Source organism: Pelecanus crispus, chromosome 3 (genome assembly GCF_030463565.1).
Source record: "Pelecanus crispus isolate bPelCri1 chromosome 3, bPelCri1.pri, whole genome shotgun sequence".
Classification (NCBI taxonomy): Eukaryota; Metazoa; Chordata; class Aves; order Pelecaniformes; family Pelecanidae; genus Pelecanus; species Pelecanus crispus.
In genome coordinates, this window is record NC_134645.1 from 84943510 (window position 1) to 84964001 (window position 20492).

A 20492-nucleotide genomic window follows, 5' to 3' on the forward strand; every position below is an offset into this window, starting at 1 on the left:
TTTCCCTCCCTCCGTTGTTATTAAAATTATTTTCACCTGTACAGCTGTTACACTAAGTCTGTGTATCAGCTACAACAGATTAGTTATGATGCCACACTGTTTCTATTTCAGAAGCAAGCAAAAGATTCACAGACATTTTTTCAACTATTTCTATAACATTAAGTAAATTGCCACTGTGATTTTGCAACCCTGCTCTGAAATCAATTTTAAGAGCAGTGCTAATGCGCTGCTTTTATGTCAGCTGATAGACAAGTAGTCTGAGGGACAGATGTGTCATCATTCATGTCTTGAAGTCTTCCTTTTTTCAAAGTCACTTTTCCAGGTAAAGATGTAAGGCTGCAATTTTATATTGACATCAGGATCTGCTTTGAAAATGCACCTTGCAGACACCCCAGACAGAGAATAACCCAAGCTCAGGAAAATTTTGTTCAGAGAGCTCAGGAGTTATTAAGTGAACCTCTCTCCTCAGGTAACCTGAAGTGAAGCCTCCAGGACAGAGTAACACAATAAAGTAACCCCTTCTTTTCCTAGAATCAGGTTTTGTTAGAAGTCCAGAGATACAAGCTGTAGGGAGAACATACGCTATGTTTTGTTTGAAGGAATCAGGGACTTAAATATACACAGAAAACATTTTCAAGAAATGTGTCAAGACCACTGACAAGTGTGGAGGCCAGCAGGAAAACATCAAGGCCACTAAATGACTGTGGATAGACATAATGACGGCCCTGGGAACATTGGCTGAGATTAGTGATGTACAGCGCCAAACCCAAACTGGTGAACTGTGTTTCTAGGGGCAGTGATAAGAAGTTCGGTTGTTTGGTTGAAACTTTCAGAAGAGACTGTCAGCCCCAGAAAATAAAGGGCAGAAAAAGTAAACTGCTTGAAAAGAGATGTATAAAACCAAAGCAAAATTCAAGGAGGCAGTGAGAAATGGAGCCCAGCTCTGAAAGCCAGAGCTCCAAACGTATCGCTATCTTAATGGGGTCCAGGGAGAAGCTGTGAAGCACTGGCAATTGATTTTACACTGGTGCTTCAAATGACCACAATTTTGCAGAGCTAGAGGACTTTTGTTCTGATTCACACAAAACATCTGATACAAAAGAACATGTATCCAGCCAATATCATTTCTTTAGAAAGAGACATTGAGCAATAATAGCATTTTACTTTGAACTGTACCAAGAGCTTTTTTCCTGGTACAGTTTTTACAGGAATAGCTGACTGCAATTTCAGAGAAATTTCTTACAAGCACTGAAATATGGTATGGCGACTTGGGGGGGGGGGGGGGGGGGGGGGGCGGGGCAGGGGATACTTCTGATGGGGACGTGTGTAGTTAATGAATACCCTGAAAAAAAATCACATTTTTCATATACACATCTGCCTTCAGTTTTATTTCAGTCACCATTTGTTCTATTTATTTCCACAGGATAAAGACAATACTATGCATAAAAAAATAGGAAATATTTGTCTTTGCTCCAGTGTGTATGATTTAAAGGTGAATCAATATGCAATAGGGCTAAACAGGAATATGCTTACAAGTAACTTTTCCAAATGTCTTTTACAGTTTTGAACAGTGACACTAAGCTGTTCATAACACTTGCACAACTTCCAGTATCCTCTACCACATCATATTTATTCATAGGATGTTGAGCCATTTTGAATAATTTCATGCATATCAATGTCCATAATTGTTTCAGGCATTCCAATAGCACATGCTTCATTACTGGGTGTTAATCCAGAGAGATTGTTTTTTGTCAACACTCCCTCCACATTGAATAGTTATGAACTGTACAATTTATTTCCCTTATTTCTCTCTACATGGACTCCATCTTTTAAAAGTGTATTGGCTTTTTAAGCTAAGCAGGCTAATAGTAACCCTATAGCATTGTTTAAAGGTAGTATGCTGTCTGTTAGCATACGGTGTTATAGTGGATGACCACATTTCTCTGTTTTTTATCTCCTTTCACATAAGTTATTTGAGAAAAAGAACTTGGTGACTAACATTATTATTGCCCTTGCAGAAGTGTTCCTGCATAGTAAGAGTCACACGGACCAATTTGATGCAAATATGATGCTCACTTGATGCTATCCTTCCTTGGTAGGAAAGATGGGATTGAAGCCCTGAAAGAGTTCAAACCTGGAACCTGTTTAATAATTTTTGTTTATTCTGTCTTCCACAACTTAGTAATGCAGAATTTCACAGCTATCCGGAGCAGAGACAGTATTTCTCATTTCAGTTATGCCATTCTGTCAAATTAAGACAGGATTAATTAACTTCTATATTCCTACTCTTCATCATTCCTTCCCGTAGCCCTTGTTTTTTATCAAGTGACAAAGAATCCTGCATTTGTTACCACACGTACTACCACATCACTAACATCTGCTTGGCAGAAGGCAACAGCATGTTGTACAACCGTGCACTTAAAGCCTCAGTACACCAGAGCCTGAACACAAGCACACAATATACTTACCACTACATACTACATGCACGTACAGACTCTATGTACTGGGTATTCTCAACTACAGCACACACATTACTGTGTTTCTGAGTATCTTATTTACACATATTGCATACATATAGGATCAACTTTGAGCTTGCCCAGTTTTATGCTCCATAATTATCAACTTAAGCCAGGAAACTCATGAATTTGATCTCAATAAACCCTACAGGACTGGCTTAAAAATGTAAGGTTCTTCTCATATTTTTTTTCTGTGATGTTCTGTAGCATTTCTATTTAAGCTTTTTCCCCCCCAAAAAATGAAGGTTTTAAAAAGTTGAAATCCAAAGTTTAGCAAATTGCAATAAAGAGACAACTTAGTGACAGAAGTCTAACCTTGGCAGCACAGATCTCCATAAGAGATAATTTGATCTGAGAGCTTTATACAGACATAATTCTTCAAGTATCCTAATAAGCCTGTGTTGCACATCTCTTCACTACACAGCTGTCCGCGGTATAGATATCCTTATGCCACAATTATCAGGGATTGTAAAGAAGATAATAAATGCCAGACGGTAACGGTTTCACAACAGATTACAAAACTGTTACTGTTGGTATACTAACATCTGCACAAAAAAGAGACATTTTGTTTTCTCACTCCTCGTGCTATTCTTAAGCTTTTACTTTGCTTTTTCCTGGGGTTTGTTCAGACTGTAATGACAAACCTGGTACCGCTTAAGTATCCAGGCAAACTAAAGACAGACTGAATTGGTGCAGCAACACACAAAATGAATCAGAAATCTGTTCTCACGCCTATGAAGAATCAGTGGATCTTCTATCTTAATGAAGCCTTGGTTTTCAGTCAAGGGGAATAAGAAAAGGCAAACAGGGAACCTCTGTGTTGCATTAGAAACAAAAACCTAATTCCAGCACAGCTCATCAGTGTTCAAAAGCAATCATTTTAGTATACTGCCAGCTCTGCCTTTTTCTTTTCATGCTGAACTGACAACTTTTACTTCACCCACAAAGAGGCTGACAGGTGGAGCAGCAGCTGAGCAGCTGCAGGCATTTGGCTGCCTGTAGCTTGCTGCTGGTGGCTGAGAACTTCTCTTCACCCTGGTGTTCATCTCTCTGGAGAACTTGGGAAGTTAGCAGCACAAAGCCAAGTCTTTTCTACTGCAACTGCACCAATGGTGCAAAAGAAGCCAAAAACATTAGAAGGACTTCATCTGTCCCCCATTATTTCCAAAATACTGATATGCAACTTTAGAGCAGGCAGCTCTTTTCAAAAGTCTGGACCAAAGCTGAGGACCATGTTTTCGTTCTCTAGCATGATGACTTGACTATTCTACCACCATCTCCTAAAGAGATAAAATGTGAATTCCTGAAAGCAAGAAACAAAACCCCAAGGCAGTCCTCGTGGAGAGCAGGTACATATGACATGCTCTAAATATACTGCAAGTAGCTGGTACAAGGTACATGGATGTGGAGAGAAAAATCAGAAGCTCCATCTTCCATCTCAGCCACCTTCAATACCTTTTCTGCTACTGTGTTCCTAAACTCTTATTAGAATCCTCCAGGACAGTTATCCATCCGATCATCTGTGACATATATGCCTGTTCATTCCACTTGCAAATGTGCAATGCTGACAGAAATAACTGTCACAATATTTACTTGAAGTGAAATTAAATGAAAAAATGAAAATTTCATTTTCAATGAAATGAAAAAATGTGAATCCAAGAACTGTGTTAAAACATAATGCAATACATGATTTAATGTGTCCCTGAACATAAAAGAAATCCTCTACTCCAATCAGGGGAACATGCGTAGGGCTGGCAATCAGGAGGCCCTCAGCTTCTTTCCTATTTCTGACATTCTTTATATTTTGTTGAAGGAAGACTCCAAGGTTGAACAAGTTTCACTGCTGCAGTTTTTCCTTACTACATGCTAGTGACCTGCTTAACTTTACTAAATCTATCATGTAAGAAGACAGCTTTATATAAAAATATAGTTACTGCAGTTTGTAACCTGTCTGGAGATCCATGGGCAAACAGGTATTGAACATCTATCCCCCTCCAGGAGCCAACTTCTGCTGGATCTAGAGCTAGAGAAGGATATAGCCTAGCTAACTTCTGCAAATCATCCTGTTACCCAATGTTAACAGAAATTATAAATTGAAGTCAGTTCAGCTATGTGCTCTTGCCCATTTTCACTGTCTCTGCCTTGCTTCCCACATTAGGCTATATGGGGCACATTCACACAGTTAGGTGACATTCAGAAGCTGCTCGCCTGTCTCTTCATATCTTAACCTCTGCTAGCCTCAATGACAAACAAAACAAAGACAGACAGTCGTTCTGTCTGTCTTTACTCTGCGCATCTGCCAGCAAAGGGCTTGAGTACGTTTGCCAATTCCAGTCAAATGTGGAGGTTGAAGTTTAAGGGTAGCTAGATAAGTAAATTACTACAAGGTTTATGAAACTCTGTAGCTAAAGAGAGAGACCAAAATTCACATGCGCCAAAGAGAAGGAAAACTCAGTCTCTATTTCTTCTGTCTGTTAGCCAGCTATTGGCAATTATTTCCCAAAGACAGCCTCTCCAAATGGCACATGGGCAGCTTTGGAGGAGTAGTGTAAGGACAAGGGTGCTCCAAGAGAAGAAGTGATGGGTGACCCCACAGCCAACTTGCTGGTGAAGCCCCGCCCATTCTGGCTATCACATGACCCCCTTCCCCCAGAAGTCCATCCCCTCTTGCAGTTACATGTTCTATTTACTCCACCCCTTTCTGCCTTTGGGGGTCACCATTTTGTAAAATGTCATAACCCACATGATCACAGAGTGCCCTGTGGTTGGTCAGCAGGACCAGCTGCCCCTTCCCATTCACCCAGAAGTGTGCCAGCATGGGGAGTCCCTTGGGAAATGCAACAGGGCCACTGTTTTGTTCCAGGCACCAATTTATGGTTGGGAGCCTCCATTTTGTAAACTGTGATATCCTGTTGTGTTTTCATGTTGGCTCTCAGTCCCCACACCTCCCTCATGGTCAGGAGAGGGGCAGGTCCAGGGGCAGCGAGGGCCAACAGCCCTTGAACTTGGCAGTACTGGAGCAGCGCCCTGGGGCACAGGACAGCAGCTCCTCCTCTTCTTCCCATGGCTCTGCAAATATATGTTTAGGCATTTTAATTGCTTTCCTACATTTAGATAGCTAAGTTCAGTTATATAGAATCATAGAATAGAATCATAGAATCGTTTAGGTTGGAAAAGACCTTTAAGATCATCCAGTCCAACCATTAACCTACACTACCAAGTCCACACTAAGCCAATCAAGGGTAGACTAGACTAAACCATGTCCCAAAGTGCCACATCTACCCGTTTTTTGAACACTTCCAGGGATGGTGACTCTACCACCTCTCTGGGCAGCCTGTTCCAATGCTTGACCACCCTTTCCATAAAGAAATTTTTCTTAATTTCCAACCTAAACCTCCCCTGGCGCAGCTTAAGCCCATTTCCTCTCGTAAATATACATATACAATGTTACTGAAAACATATACACACATATACACACATATCCAATGTTACTGAAAGACACTGGGGAGATTCAGTTCTGTGCTCTGGTGGTTACCATTCATTGTGTCAGGATGGGATGAACGCAGTCCTAGAAATGCAGGTTTTCTTTTGTACTTCAGTACTAAAGATGGCCTTTTATTTTGACAAATGGGGCATTTCATCTCACACGTTATAATTACATGAATGAATGTTGAATTCCTTATTGCGGTATACATATCTTTTAGAGACTCCTTAAAACATAATGACTGCCAAATTACCCTGGAGGAAATTATGCTGCAACACTGTAGCAACAATGTAGCTCAATGAAATACCTCCGAGGAAGGAGAGATTAATCTAAGTTGAATCATAACTGATTTCAGTCTCTCAGATTCACAATCTCATATCCGCAAGCACCAAGATGCATGTGAGTAGTCTGCCAAGCATTCTGGCCCTGAGACACCTGTATTCAGGCAGTCTCTCCAGGATTGCTTGTGACAACATGGAGGAAAAGGGGCATCAGTTTTCAAGTTGCTTCCCTCACTTCCTGGTTTTTTCTTAGGATTGTGCTTATTTTGGATGTGTTTCATCCTACTCTTCAGGAGCTGGCAGTGATTAACCTCTCTATCCTGTCCCACCTCTGCAAGTCATCAGGATTTAGTCACTGTCTCTGTTTCAGATCTGCTTGCCCTGAGAAATTGCAAGTAGATGTGTGCTAGGATCTTGATGACCTGCTACTGTAGGTGTCAGCAATACATGTGATTTTTATAGCCCTTCTCCTCCTGGCATTTTCACCCATGTGTTCACATTCACTCTCCCTTCATAGCAATATAAATATTTTTAATGATTTCCATAGGCCTAGAAGATTCCTGGGTTTCTATTTTCTAATACATTGTAGGCACTTTGGCACCTGCTGGCAATAAAATGACAGCTGCCTTTTATGATTCATGTTTTCCTCTGAAAAGTCTCCCAGCTTCTGGTACTACCCCTCAGTATTTCAGCGTTATAGTAAACTTCCCACCTTCCTGTCCCAGATTCGCAAAAAAAGATAACAATTCACTTCTTTCTGTGCAGCCATTTTGTCTATAAATTCCAGTCAGATCCAGCATTCATATTCTATCTCTATTTTATTTGATTCTGGTAAGCCTTATGGTGGTCCTTCCCAGTTTATCATGTTCCATTACCCACATTACATTATCCCTTTTTATGCAAGACAATTGGAAAAAAAATTGCCATCGATAGAACAGACAGAAAGAAGTCTGTTAAGTAACAAAAAAAGTATTTCTTTAATTTTTAAATAATATTCTAAGTCCTCCTTCCATGAGTTGTCATAATACCCTTTCACTGATGGTCCTGCTACATATTTGTCAAGCTCTACCTTATGGGCAAATCAGAACTTTATTGGTTATAATAGAGATGTCACTTGGCATCAGAAAAAGATTTTGACCCAAGTTCTATATGCAGCATTTATAGTTAGGAGTGGCAGCTGGCTCTCTTCTCAGATTAGCAGCATAGTGGCAGATAGTAAATACAAAGTTTAGTTCACAGATCCCTTTAATGAGAAAGTCAGGATGTTGAAGGGAAACAGCTTTGCAAGAATCAGGGAGACATTTTTAATGAATTCATGCTAATAAGAAGAAACTTACTTTCTGCACATGATTCTACCACAGAGCATATTTCATACCATAGTAAACATTGAAACATAACTTCAAAAAACACAAAAGTTTTACGTCTTTAGTCTTACGTTCTGTTAGTACTGTTTAGCTGGAGAAAAAATATTTCATAATAGGAAAAAAAAAGAAACTATTCAAATACTTAATCATCAGACCATTAAGATAATTTGGAAAGTTATTTCAGAACCATTAGTATGATCATAAAAATCTACTGATAAAAGTATGAGAATGTAAGCCTTGAAAGACAGATAAATTAAATCACTAAAGAGAGATCAAGCAGCCTCTCCATGCCTTTGTATTGGTTAGGATTGTTGTCTTCCATAGCAGTCTTGAAATGTCATCCAGCCCCAGATACATAGGTTCATACAAAGGTAAAATAAATATATAATTAAAATGTGTTTCATAGGCTTCTGCATGTCCCTAGTACATGTCTTGTACCCTTACAGCCTAGAAGAAAGCTTAAGAACAGATATATTTGTTTAGAGAAAAGGAAATTTCATTTTGCAGAATTGTTGTATCTTAATAGAATCTTACGAATCAGGTACCCAGGTAAAAGAAAACATCATTCCAAGGCAGGCACACCAATGTGACAGAATGAATGTAAAGCTTCTTATTTCCATCATGTCTTGGGTCACAGCCTTCTCTTCTGCCAGACCCGATTTCCTTGTTCACTGAGGAAGAAATTAGTACTTCATTACTTGCTTATAGAACACAAAATTCTAAGGAGGGAAATAGCACTTAATGGTAAACTGCATAGCAACGGAAATCTCGCATAGGAAGTTTCAGCTGTTGAATAGTTTAGAAGTTTATTCATATATGCTTCTTCTGAAGTAAACAGTATGAAAGTAAAGAATAATCTGTACATAGAATCATAGAATCATAGAATCGTTTAGGTTGGAAAAGACCTTCAAGATCATCCAGTCCAACCATTAACCTAACACTACCAAGTCCACCACTAAGCCAATTACATGTTTGAGAACATGTTCTAATAACTATTTTCAGCAGAATAGTAAAGTTATAATTACATTTAGGTTTCATCATAAGTTTCCCAGATCAAAATAATTTCAAATAAATCTTATAAAATGATAAATTCACTGATCATGTTTAGCCATGTAAACACTGACATTTTTATGTGACCATTAAAATGTGAAGAAACAAAATAAGCAATAATCATATAATTTAAACAAACAGTTTCAGTTGTTCTAAATATAAGGAAAACATCAATATTTAAAGGAATTCAATGTTTTATTCCACTCTAGTCCTTATTTCTTTTAAAGTGCTTTCTTGCTGCCTTCTGTAAGCTGTAAGCCAGGCTGCCACTTGGCTCCTGTTCAGACCATATCTGTTTGCCTTTTACCAGCTTCGAACAGAGAATTTGTACCTCCAAAGCTTCCCACCTCCCCGTGAGCATAGTTAACTTTTAATAGAAGTGATGGCGTAGACATGTTTACCAACCAGCAGCTACTACACACATGTAAGAAAGGAAACACAGGACCACCAGTTTAAGTCATGTACAAAGAAAGTTTATTAACAGAGTATGAGGGGAGTTGGTTGCTTGTCAGGCTTCTCCAGCTTTTTTCCTTTTTTTTCCTCAAATGCCACTGCCCCTTCTATGCCCTTCTCCTTCCTTTGATTGCTGTAGGCCCAGACAGGAAAGTGAATAGACCATGGCACACCTTGGTCACTTATCTGGAGTTTTTGAAACTGTCTATAACTTAATTGACTTAGGGATAAGGAAACACATATAGCACCAACCTGCACCCTGTAATGGTCCTACAGGTAGCTCCCCCCCAGCCATGGGGAAAGGGAGCTCACCCCACCACTACCCCCTCTCTCTGTGTGAAACTTCCTTCAGAATACTGGTTTCTGATTCACAGGCCCATTGGCTGCTTTTTTCTGGTTCATGTGGGAATTCCAGGAATCGCTTCGGAGTTTTTCCTTATTGTCCCCACATACATGTTCTTCTGGAGTTGGGATTTTGCATTTTGACAGGCAGTGTTGCCTGTGTCTTCCAGCACGGTGCAAAGCCCCAAAGCCCACCCTAGTGCATGGTGACCCCAGCGGTCTGGGGCTGGATGCAGGGCTTCTCGGAGCAGCTCACTGCACAGGTCTCTGCTTTGCGTGTTGCCGGGGTTGTGCAGGGGCTCCTTGGCAGCCTCATTGGATGGGTCCATAGCATTAGGGCATGTTCCAAAGTGTTTGTAGCGCTCCACCCTTCTGGTGTCCCCCCCACTCTCATGAACTGCCCCCCACCCCAACATGCGAGGGCTTGTTCAGCAGCCTTGTAAAATGAGGGGCCTCAAACTTGCCTTATACCTTTTATCTGTTTTCTTTCTATTCACATTAAAACTTTACTTATTAATTTCATTAGCTATTTTTGCAGAAAATTCCATACATTATATACCTACTCTTTTAGGTATATATATTTTTTATTGTATGTACCTTCATGTGTATGTATAAATGTATGCTATATATACACACTTATAAATAGATACATATGAATTGCATGCATAAATAAATAACATCTATATTTATGCATATTGCTACACTCTTTTGTATGTCAATTTATATAGAGAAATAAAAATTTATTTATAAACATATATTTTTCTCTATATTAGCATTTTGTGGTCCAAATGGGCAGCCAATCACAGGGTCATGACCTTGTCAGAAACGGCAGCTCCCTGCCATCAAACAGCAGCTGAAACTACATTGCAGCCCCGGTGTATTTAGTGAAAGGAGAATTGCTGCAATGACGCCCTTCCAGCGTAGACAGAAAGGGGAGACTTGTCCTGACAGCCAATCACAGGGCACCCTGAGGACTCGTGGCATATGATAGTGTCACAAAAAGCCATCACCCAATCACAAAGCGGTATGAAAGCACATGGCTTACAACTGTCCATATGCTACTTAGATCACACAAGACAGTTAATTGCTGTTTCTCAGTTCTTAGACCAAAAATAAGGTAGATCTGGGTTGGGATACCTTAGGAATAGGAGAGGGCTAGAGTTTAGGAAGAAGAGCTCCAAGTATCACAGAGGTAAAAATGCAGGAAAGCTGAAAACACGAACATTTTGTTCTTTCGTGTTAAAGCTATTAAACAGTGAGGGATTTATTTCAGCAGAAATACGGGAGCACACTTAACATTCTCTTACTGCAAGACACAAAATTATTTTATATCAAAGCACCAGTTTACCATGAACATTATCTGGTTGAATGGAACACATATTGCAAATGCCTCTTTTCAGAAGCTAGAATTCAACTCCTGAAATGGATCTATCACACCTTATTTTTTTATAACATTTCTTAGTAAATTAGGGACATTTGGTTCTGGGGAGGTTTTTTGTTACTCCAAGAAGAAAAAAAAAACTATTCCGAAAAGCAGACCAAACATTTTAACTTAACAGAAGTACCCTCTTTTTTCTTTCTTGCTGACCAGTGAAATGGGATTACTTTAACAGATTAGCAGGTGAAACATTAAATTCTGTGTTTCAGTGTACATACAGTTAAATTCATCAAGCAAACTTTTTTCCTGCTTTAGTCAGACAGTATCATAGAATAAACTGTTTGAAATTTAGGTGAAGTCCAAGCAATAGCTAACTTCCAATAAGTGACAGAAAAAGTTATAGTACAGTGATCACAACAATTCCACAACAATTAATGATATTTATCCTACAATAAATCTGTATTAGCCTTTACTAATTTGTGTACATCTACTAATGTAGTTCATATCTAGCTGCATTATCTAGTACCATCTGGAAATCGAAAGAATTCTTTGTACAGTGACTTCAGTATTATATATTTAAGAGTGAGATCTGGTATACAGCATATTTTGGTCAGCTAGAAGTATTTTGGAACATATTCAAACCAAACCTGAATTTTTAATCAAATTTAAAAATTTGATTATTTACTGAAATAACAGAACTTATGTCAGTTCAATTTGATGCTGTATCAGGTCATATTGACACTGGAGCAGCCATTACCAGCAGTTGTCTACACAAGGAAAAGGCAACACTGACTTCTGTTTTGAAGCATTGTGTTTTCAATCATTGACTTCCTGATTATGGCTGTGAAACTACAACCTTGTGCATTTATTTTAATATACAAATACTCTTTTTCAGTGTAAAAGCCTATATTCACATGCTTATCAGTGAACAAAAGTGTCTTCATGTGATTTTATAACTGCTGTTTTCTACAGATTACCTACTTATAGGCCTCATTGTGTTCTCCTCACTTCAAAGCCAGCCTGAAAAAATTATCCTTTGAAAACAATGAAAATTCCTTAGATTCACATAGCACTTCAAAAAGTTTGACTTAATGCTATGACATAGTTAAGAGTCTTTGATCAAAGAATTTCACAACCTAGGCTTGTAAAATATTCAAACCAATCTTTTTGTTTCTGCAGTGCATTCAGGAAATAGTCTGCTAGCCATGTTTGAATTTTAGACTGTTTTTAAGCATCCTGTTGATTCAAAAACAATTCTTTTTTTCTTTAAGAAATCATAGCTATAGCAAGCACAAAAAAGATTGAAAGAGAAAAATTGTAGTATTGTCCATATTACAAGGTTTGGCAGTAGCTAATAATTCACTGAAGAGGTCTAAAACCTCGATTTTCTATTACTCAGTTTTCTGAAAATCTTTTAAGAGTGGAATTTTCCATATGCTTGGTCTTAGCTTTTGGTCAAATTGATTTGGGTTTGGGAATTTTTCTATAAAACACATTTTCCATTGTGCATATGTACCAAAGAAAGGTGTATATACTATTTTTCCTTAGTATGTTCCTATTAAAGTGCTTAAACCAGAAACTTCACAGCTAACCAAATTGTTGAAATACTTGTCCAACCAGAAAAGCAATGTGAAATCAAGAAAACTTATAGAGTATTTTTAACATTTTAAATTGTCTGTAGGTAAATTTTCACCATAGGTCCAGCCCAGTAAATTGAAAAAATAATGAAATGTCTCCTAGATTAAATTAAGTTTAAGCAATATTAATAATTAGCAGAAAATATATCTAAGACAGGAAATTGGAATAAAGCTTCTGGCCACTGAGAAATTAATTTCTAGGGCAGTTTCCAAGCTAGATAGCATAAGAAAAGGAGCCAAAATGCTTTAGAATTATGCTTGGGTGGCATATAGAAAGGATTGCATGACAAAACTGGAATTACAAGAAACAGAAAATTAAGCTAATTAGTTAAGTAATTATGTTTATGCATTGGTTCAGCCTGACTAGGGTCACCCATAACCTTTATCAAAACTTGTAGTAACAGGATGTACCAATTTTGCTCTTTTCTGTTTTTCTTTCAGTGGCACAACATGGTTATGAATTTCTGTTTTTATTATCAGTCCTATGTTTGTTAAACATTGCTGGGGAGGATTACACCGCCTTGGCAGGGTGGCACCATGTAAAACAGATGATCTGTAGAATTTTATGAAACTGCGTAACTGATTACTCTGACAACATCCTATACTCAACCACCCAAGCAGGCATCCCTTCCAGTCTTCTGTTCCACTGTTCTCAGCATGGCCTGCATTAAGCCTTCAGACACTGTTTTGTCTGTTGAGGGAGTTTTGTTGGAGAGAGGAGAGGTGGAGAAAGGATTGAGAATGTTGAGAAGAAGAGAGAGAATAATAATAATATGCCATTACAAACTTCACAGGGCACCCATATCTGGAACGTTGTGTGGAAGTCCCTCATGGTCAAAAGGATCTAACAGATCCGCAAAAGTTTCAAGGGAGCAAAGATGATCTAAGGCCTAAAAAGGCTCCCATAAAGGCTTATGATGTAAGTACTCAGCCCTCAAAAAAGACAAGGATTTTAATCAATTATTCACTCTTTCTTCCCATTTCAGAACTAGGGGGCAACAACCTAATCTATCAGACAGTAGGCTAAAACCAACCAAAAAGTAGTGTTTCTTCACACAATGCATATGTCATAGTTAAACCCCAGCAGGCAGCTAAGCCCCACACAGCCGCTCGCTCGCTCCCCCACAGTGGAATAAGGAAGAGAATAAGAAGGGTAAAAGTGAGAAAACTCGTGGGTTGAGGTAAAGACAGATTAATAAAGAAAGCGAAAACTGCATGCACAAGCAAAGAAAAATTAAGAATTCATTGACTACTTCCCATTGGAGTTTAGCCTTTTCCAGGAAAGCAGGGCTCCATCATGTGGAACAGTTACCTGGGAAGACAAATACCATAACTCCAAACATCCCCCCTGCCTCCCTCCTTCTTCCTCCCCCATTTTTTATTGCTGAGCACATCATATGGTATGGGATGTCCCTTTGGTCAGTTGGGGTCAGCTGTCCCAGCTGTGTCCCCTCCCAACCTCTTGCCCAGCCCCAGACTACTCGGTGGTGAGGCAGTGTGAGAAGCAAAAAAGGCCTTCATGCTGATCAGCACTGTTTTGGTCACAAATCCAAAACAGAGCACCGTATGAGCTGCTATGAAGAAAATTAACTCTATCCCAGCAAAACCCAGTACAGTATAGTATGCAGAATCTATGTCACAGTACGCTGTAAATGCTAGTGTTATGGCAGTCACACCTGGGCTGGACAAGTTCAGGAGGAAACTGCCAGAGGCTTCTAAATATCTACCAACCATTTCTGGTGGCTGAAATTGCTGGAGGACGGGAGAGAACTCCAGAGAAGGATCACACACGCTTTCTCTCTTCTCCTCTGCTGTGGACAGCCGCTGTTGACCGCTGCTAGAGTCAGGACAGGTGAGCCCGACCGACCTTTACTCTGACACAAAGTGATTACTATTTTTAGCAGACCTGCACACAACATTTACAAGCAAATTGCAGTCTTACACATTGACATAATATAATAATGATCTCTGCTTAGTTCTTTATTCCTAATAAATCCTAGCACAAATGACATCTCAATTACCACATTTCATTACAACTCTTAGATAATTTTTCTCTTTTTCCCCAACTGAGTTCAAAAAATGGCTTAAAGCACTCCTCATAAAGAAGTAAAGTCTTTTTTTCACAGTAGGATGTCTCAAGGGACAGTTTGAGATCCAGTTAAAGAAGGAACAAGTTACTCATAAAAAATGCTTTAATTAAGTAAGGTCTGTTTCTTTTGTTTCCTGGGTACTATTGTTATGTTCTTCAATATTATAAACTTTTATTAGAACAAGCACTCCTCTCTAATCCTTGCAGATAAAACAAGGTCAGAACATGGACAGTTGTAACATCTGCGTGAGTTAGCACTCAGGGGTCTGGGATGTGTGAATTGCTTAATGGGTTGTTAACTCAGATGTGCATTGATAATAACTGAAAGATCAACTTGTCAACATTACTTATTTGGCCACTGATCAAAGCACTATAAGAGGATGAGGGAGATAATGTGAAGGTCAGAATAATTTTCTGTGGGGATTTCACTTTGGCACATGAATATTGTTTCCCTAATACATTACTGAGAAAAAAAAAAAAACAATTAAGAAACCCAGGGTGAGCCAATAGCACAGAATCAGTTGTGGAACACCATTTCAAGCAGGGAACCAGTCTGAGCCCATGCTGCATTTAAAACTTGCTGGTGAGCCCAAGGAGTCAAAATGCACAAGATAAAATCTTGTTCAGGGCTCCGAACAGGTTCTCATTTTGGTGTTTCATATGTCTGAAACCTAATTTACAATTCCTAGAGTTTCCTTGAGTTCAAGACCTACTATCCTAGTAATATTCACTAGAGAAGTCCCTATGGCCTAGTTATGCAAGGAACTCTGCAATAGAATAAAACAATGGCTGCCCAGGAGAATTTAATCTAATCTAATATCTAATATCTAATATTATTTTGAAGGCAGGCATAGAGCAAAGAAGAAAGAAGGTTTCATTCAGTTTCTGTATTCCAATGAAATGTCTTAAATGTTACCAGCTGAATGTTTTTGTTTCATTGTGTAGGTTCTTGTTTTCATTTTTTTTTTTCTCTTCTTTTAAGCAGAATTTTGTTACGAAAAGAGCTTGATGAAAAGAAAATAGAAGAGGGCAGACTGTGAGGCACCAACCTTGGGGCAAAATCATCCACAAGAATCTATGAACTGAATATGACAATGACTGAAACAGGCACAACTTTTGCATAAAACAGTTCAGTCTCCTGCAAGTTTTCACTATCATTTTATTAACAGAACGTCACAATTGTTAGAGTGAAAAACATCAAAAATGCACAAGTTTTGCCAGGCAATATAGCACCTAATTGTGCCCTCTTACATTCTCTCCAATAAAGGAAAAGAGAAAACTAAAGTCACTATATAACCAACCACAAAACTTGGACAAAAAGAAAGTAAGTTCCTCTTCAGTGTATCAGTGGGTTCTGTCAGTTACATTTAAGGAAAGGAGAAAATAAGTCACATGCCAATGACAACAGCTTCTCTGTAAAGGAGGTGGTGTATGTATTCAGTTTCTCTAATTGGAAAAAAATCTTACTTCTCCTATATTAGTGGTTTTGCTTCTCTTAGATGGCTTTGCTAGAAGATACTGCATTTCTGCTCAAATATACTATATCAAATCAATTTTTCTGCAAAAAGAAAAATTGTATACCCAATGTGTCAACAGTGATTCGTGGGCTATAACTGAGCAGTTACAAGTTTTAGAGGTTTCTAGAGAAAGCTGGGGTATGTGGTATTGAGTTGTATCTGTCACCTTGAATCCCTGCAGCATCAGGCATGTTAAAATAAAGCTCCTGTCCTACCACATTGTGGGTTCAGACATATCTGAACAAATAAATCACTGTAATACACAAGAGCATCTACAAAACATGGTTGTCACCTAACTGACATTTATTAAGCAAAAAACTGGCAGCAAAAATACAGAAAGCTGATGCCAGTCATTGGGAATATGCAACTATTTATATTTAAGAAGACATATATGTCAAAACAGAAAACACAGTGTGATCTGGGATCTCATTACCTGCTACAGCTTAAGGAAAATGATGCAACATTCCCCTCTAATGGGAAACAATATTTTTAAACAGTGGAATCACAAGATGAGGTTTCATCATGAAGAATTTTCTTTTAAGGTAAGAGTAAATTATTGAGAAATGGAAATCAAATCCTCTAAATTTCAGAAGACCACCAGGTTATTCCTTCTGGAAAGGATTTTTCCAGAAAAAAAAATCAGGTTGGTCTAAAGCAGTTGGCTACCCACTCTTCCATTAGCACATAGTACTGTCCTGTGGATGCTACCACTGGACTAAAAATGAAGATACTCAAGGTGCTCTTCCATTAGCATTTTAGTTCAGAACATGAGTGCCTTTTGTTGTGAATTTCTGATCATCACTGCTTACATTCATATTGTGGAGCAGTCTTGAAGCACACAAATTGGACTGCTTTCAGATGAAGCCAAAAGAGAAGCTGTGCCCCAGAGTGACATACACCTAGTGCATTCAAACCAACAACTGGCAGTTGCAGTGCAGAGCAGAGCTAGTCTGAAGTAACACAACACCCTGCAGATGAATATGATGTGGACATTGGGTCCTTATCATCACCTGTTTTTCTTTCCGATCTGCTCCAATTGCACTGTTTGCTCATGTGGATGTATTCTCAGCTAGCCAAAATGGAGACGTACCTATTTCTTTTCTTATACCCTTGCATGGCTCTAAAATAATGTCACAATAAATTATATAAAAATAAATCACAAATGCAACCCCTTACATGTACATTTAAAAAGTTCTATAAGGAATGCCAGTACACTGCAAATTTAAAAACCAAGAACATTAATAACATGATGGGACAGAAAGCCTGTCTCCTATTGTGCTCACTTTTGCAAATAGTGCTAATGACACTACCAGAATGACCTATTTAATATAATCAGCTCTTTACAAAGTTGGAATTGCAGTATTTTCCATACCTTACTAAGTTAAAAACTGAGAAGAAGAAATCGGTTTGCTTCCATATGAAGAAAATGTGGGGAAGATTTTTGTATACAAAATGCCATTTCAATGCACATGCTCCTGGAGGACATTATCATTCTGCAATGCTATCATCCTGCCGCAGTTTCCTCGCAGGGTCCACTAGAGGTAGGAATTATCCTTCCACTTTAAGTGTTACAGTCTTCTCCCAGAGGGACAGTGTACATTTGGACAAAACTGAATTCCTTGATCAGGACTTTGGCCCAGCAGAGATTTTAACGCACTCAGTAACAAACAAGCCAATTGCGGTAGCTCACAGGTCCCCTACTCTTGAAGAGTATGGAAAGCAATTATCTAGGTCATACCTAATTCATCTTAGCAAGGAGGCCAGACTTCCCACATGCAAAATGCTTCCATTCAAAGAGAGGCTACACACCCTTTGGTAACCAGGTTTCCTTTCTTTCAAGCCTACTACCAAGCCCAAATGCAGCAAATTTTATCTAGCTGAGTTCTACAGTTTTAACTCCTTGGTAATTATTAAATGTTTGAAAAATGCCACAGTATGTGGCAAAAAAAGGCAGAAGAGTGAAAGGATAATGGACTTCCAGACTACCAAGTTCTTCTAAATAATACTTTGAAATCACAAGCAGTAAGGAGGTTGAGGACTATGAATAATATCTTCCCCAAACCCCAGTGTTTTACTTGATACAAAACCCTTAAAATAGATCCCAGGGATTTAATTTAGTACAGATTCAGAAGTAAGAGTGCCACCTAGTGAGTCACTGTTACTATACTCTGTAGCTCTTTGTTGAATTTATGGGAAATTCCCCACCTGTATCTTTGAACTTGGAGGTTACTGTCTGGGAGGTTTCTTCTTATTTTTCTTTATGCTGTAGTATATAGCACAAACAGGAGTTAAAAACTTAATGCAGAAATCACTGGGAAGAGATTCTACAGGCTATGTTATTCAGGAGGGCAGACCAGGTAATCACAAACCATCATTGTCCTTAAAATCTATTAAGGTAATTAATTTAATCTGGCAAGCTCTGACAGGCTGGAGAATAAGGATATTCAGCAGTGATGTTAATATATATTCTGTTTCTCTTACATATGTGCTAGTATTACTTCATCTTGTGAAATTCAAATAGTCCTTGAGGACAGGCTCCTCCTTTTTCCATAAATGTACCTAACCCAGCTGGTAAGTCATTCATTCAGAGCACAGCTCCGAATGGCGCAGATGCTCTCTGGTCTAACCTAAATAATAAAATCCCTGTTGAATCTCACCAATGTGGAACACGTAAAACTCTGTGAGTTACTGTTCATTATTCATCAGAGAACTACAACCAGTAAAGCAAAATCCTCCAAAGTCTGACTAATATTTGTAAAGAAGTGTATACTAGGACAACAGCAGCGTATACTCTGTTCCTAAGGGACAATATAATCCTTGATCTGTCTGTTCCATCACCTAGTACATACTTTTTATTTTTTTAATTCCTACGTACTAATTTCTAATCCCCACATTAAGCATCTTGGAGATGTCTCAAGGCTTTTCAGCCAGCCAGCAAAGTCTTACAATAACAGATTAAGTCACACAGGGTAAATAGAGGAAAGAAAGGAAAGCAGGAAAGGGGCAGCCAAGGCCACCCTGCAGAATTCCCTTTCCTTCCCTGCTCTGCTGCCTCCACCTCCCCAGCCATCCCCTTCCTCACGTAGCCACCTCCCCTGACTAATTCACATCTACCCCTTACATCACCCTGCTAAGCCTTCCAGGTGCCCTGCAGAGCCAGGCCAAAGGCTGTGGAATACACTGGAAGGCATGACTTTACCCTTCTGAAGGAGATAAAAACACGTTATTGCTGAGGGAGGAGCAGTCCCTTCCCGCACTTTTCATCCCCCGCTCAGCAGGGGCTGCAGCCTGTGGAGGTAGCAGATTCGGATGGACCAGCTCTTCTAATCCCCACCTGAAGGACAGGCAGTCTGCTACTTTCTGCACACTGCTACCCTAGTCAGCAGCAGAATTTGCTTAAGCCTCCAGTAAGCTCTGAATTTTCCCTTCCTATAACAACACACCTTGTTCAAACCAGTTCTAATAAGCGAATATCACACTCGTTCTTCTCCTAGAAATGGTTACTTGCATTTTCTATGTGCTTATGTGCATTCATGCCTCTGTCATCCATTTGGATTTATTCCCAGAGCTGTTTTTCACTTGACAGCCATTGTTTTCTGTAATTTTTATGCCTTGTACCCCTGTTTATGGGAGTGCTATTTGGCTCTGTCCTATGCCCAGAAGGGTCATTTATAAAAGCCGAAAAATATCATTATCTTCGTGAGACTCGGACGCAGAGGTTAAGTGACTTACCAAGCAGAATTCATTGGCAAAGCTGGAAATAAGTCAGATCTTCCCTCTTTGAACATACTGCCTTCTGGACTGAAAAAAACCCACTGCTGATTGCAAAGGAACAGATAAAATGATAAATATTGCTAGTTCCAATTCTATTACACTGTTAAGTAAATCTTCACTTGTCAGGCAAAGCCATTGGTAATTCACTGTCATTAGTTTCAGCTCAGTGCTCGTAGCCTGTAGGAACAAAGGTACTGCATTGAACATCCATTTAAAAAGCAATTCCATAACTTTGAAATGCCACTGGTTTGCCATCACTGATTTTGTAATTATTTCAGATCATTCCATAATATTTAGGAAAAACTGTCCAAAAGTACTTGTATTACATACAACTTCATTTGTGAAAAACAGCTACCTAACCCTGAAGCTGTTTTGTCTTTATTGAGATGGCTCTTTTATGTCTAATTTTTATTAAATGGTAGTGATCAGACAGATATTCAACATAAACTCAGAAGCTAAACATTTTAAAAAGGTGCAGTAAAGGCTACAAATCTCAAAGCAATTCAAGCAGAGAATGAAAAATGACAGATCTGGTGGTTACATGAGCTGCTCACGCAGTATATAATAATATTAATACAAGTGTGGAGTTTTAAATATGTTCACAGAG